At 41.1% G+C, this 3,097-nt stretch overlaps 1 non-coding gene across 1 annotated transcript; it reads left to right on the plus strand.

The window, feature by feature from the left end:
• The first annotated feature begins 1,264 nt into the window (after window positions 1-1,264).
• TRNAS-GGA (transfer RNA serine (anticodon GGA)) lies at window positions 1,265-1,337 on the plus strand. Its single transcript has one exon. It is a non-coding gene; the product is annotated as a tRNA-Ser (tRNA).
• Window positions 1,338-3,097: the final 1,760 nt, after the last annotated feature.

Raw genomic sequence — 3,097 nt, forward strand, 5'->3', positions numbered from 1 at the left:
TACAACAATTCTTATCTTGATAGAACATTTCATACCCTTATAAAAATCTAAAAATGTCAAAGAATTTTTAGAATGGTGAATACAAAGAACAAGCTTTCTATAATAAAGCCTACTGATACTTTAAAAAGAAGAATTAAAGCACCACACCCATCTCCATCTCCTTCCCTTGGATCACCCACAGAGATGTTATGGGGAGGGAGGTGGGAGGGGGTTTCATGTTTGGGAACACATGTAAGAATTAAAGATTTTAAAATTTAATAAAAAAAAAATAAAAAAATAAAAGACTTCTTTTAGAGATGACTGTATTTGGTTGTCTTTAACTTTTCCCTTTTCAGATTCTCTTTCTCCATTGTTGTCAATAAAAATATGAGCATGAAAGGGCAAGGGGAATGTTTGTTTTTGTGTAAACGTCTTTGATCATATCAGAGGAGAAAGAATCATGAACACCTACTGCTTACTGATTTTAAAAACTAAATCTTGATTTTAGTTTCTACAGGGAAGATGAATAACACAAATAAAGAAAACATTACGCATGTTTCATAAGTGTCAAGGGCCTAAGTTTGGTTGTTTTTATTTAAAACTTAACTCACTGATTAAAGCCAGTAGCATTCTTATTAGAAGAGGCCTGTAAAGGATACAAGTGAGCACCTGTCCTGGCACCCCACCCCCTAAAAAACCCCCAACCAGCTCCACTTATCACATTGTTGTAATAGGATAACAACTAGGGATTGAAATTACCTCCATCATAATATAATCTTAAAATGAAGACTATTCTGAATGTAGCAGGTCAACAAAGAGTTTTTAAAAGCCATTGACATTTCAGAGGCTAAGTGGGACAAGGTTAAGAGTCTGGTTCTGGATCCTGGTTGATCTGGGTCCCAGCACTGCCATATTCCCAGTGTGATCCAAAGTTCTGTTTCTCATTTACAGAATGAGGAATACAATAGTAACTACTTTAGGATTGTTAAGAAGTTTTGATGACATGTGAAGCTCTTAACATGGAACCAAAGTTCTTAACATGTATCTAAGACTTAGTAAATATAAACTGTTATTATTTTCAGTTATTGAGTATTAAAATAATTATGATTGTGTGAAGAAATGAATTAATGAATGAGTTTTAGGTATGTGTGATTTGATTTTGTTTTCTGTCCAGCCTTAGATAAGTTATCAGTGATTCTCAATTCTGGCTGCCCAGGAGAATCACCCAGAGATATTTTTTATTGTTGTTGTTTATATGTGTGTGTATATATATATATATATATATTCCCTGGTGGCTCAGAGGTTAAAGCGTCTGCCTGGAACGCAGGAGACCCAGGTTCGATCCCTGAGTTGGGAAGATCCCCTGGAGAAGGAAATGGCAGCCCACTCCAGTACTCTTGCTTGGAGAATCCCATGGGGGAGGAGCCTGGTGGGCTACAGTCCGTGGGGTCGTAAAGAGTCAGACACAACTGAGTGACTTCACTCATGTATATATTTAGCTGTGCTGGGTCTTTGTTGCTGCTTGTGGGCTTTCTCGAGTTGTGGTGATTGTAGGCTACTCTCTAGTTGCTGTGCATGGGCTTCTCATTGCAGTGGTTTTTCTTGTGAAGTGTGGGCTCTATGCATGTGGGCTTCAGTAGTTGTGGTACATGGGCCTAGCTGCCCCTTGACAAGTGGAATCTTCCCAGAGCAGGGATCAAACCTGTGTCTCCTGCACTGGCACGCAGATTCTTAACCAACGGATCACCAAGGAAGTCCACCCAGGGAGATTTTTTAAATGCTTAGTCCCTACCTAAGAACAACTGAATCTGAGTCTTTGAGGTAGTACCTGGGTATCATATTTTTAAAAAACTTTTCCAGCTGATTCTAAGGTACAGACAACATTGTAAACTGAGCTACACAGAAATGAGGAAAATCTCTGGTGTTAGCTAAGTTAATAGATAACACTGCCAGGATGGCAGGGCTTTATGGCTTTCCCTACTCATCTGAAAGGGAATGGAAACGCAAGCAGGGCCCCAGGCATCCAACTGCCTTTGACCCTGATATGGTCCCACCCTTAGGTTTTACCTTTAGTTTTTTTCTCTCCTGTCTGAATCTGACTTTGTTTGTTGGCTTTCTTCAGGCTAATCCAAGAGTCCTTTTGATCTTTTCTATGGGCTTTATTGGGCTTCCCCAGCGGCTCTGTGGTAAAAGAATCCTTCTGCGACGCAGGAGTCACAGAAGATGCAGGTTTGATCCCTGGGTCAGGAAGATCTGTTGGAGGAGGGCATGGCAACCCACTCCAGTATTCTTGCCTGGAGAATCCCACAGACAGAGGAGCCTGGCGGGCTACAGTCCACAGAGCCGCAAAGAGTCGAACACAACTGAAGCAACTTAGTACCATGTACATGAGCTTTATTGGGGGAGGGGGTGCCCATCATTTCATGGCAACAAACAAGTGGTAAAATCTTTCCAAACTCTGACTGCAAAGCTGCCCAGTCAGTTCTCATCTTCATTGTTTTTAGATCTTTACTCATTCTGGTTCTTCCCTGCTCAAATGAGATAACATTCAGGAATGTGCTTTGTAAACTGGTAAGCTATTTAGCAGCACATGTAGATAAATAATAATGAAATCCTCACAATATAGCCCTTCATGGATCACAGCCTTGTTGTGGTGAAGGGGCTTGACTCAATGAAGCTATAAGCCATGCCATGCAGGGCCACCCAAGACCGATGGTCATAGTGGAGAGTTCTGACAAAATGTAGTCCACTGGAGGAGGGAATGGCAAAGCACTCCAGTATTTTTGCCTTGAGAACCCCATGAACAGTATGAAAAGGCAAAAAGATGACACTGGAAGATGAGCCCCCCCAGTCAGAAGGTATCCAGTGTGTTACTGGGGAAGAGTGGAGAAGTAGGTCCAGAAAGAATGAAGAGGCTGGGAAATGACTCTCAGTTGTCTGGTGGTAAAAGTAAAGTCTGATGCTGTAAAGAAAAATATTGCATAGGCACATGGAATATTAGGTCCATGAATCAAGGTAAATTGGATGTGGTCAAGCAGGAGATGGCAAGAGTGAACATCGGCATCTTAGGAATCAGTAAACTAAAATGGATGGGAGTGGGAGAATTTAATTCAGATGA

This window comes from Capricornis sumatraensis, chromosome 9 (assembly GCF_032405125.1).
Source record: "Capricornis sumatraensis isolate serow.1 chromosome 9, serow.2, whole genome shotgun sequence".
NCBI lineage: Eukaryota > Metazoa > Chordata > Mammalia > Artiodactyla > Bovidae > Capricornis > Capricornis sumatraensis.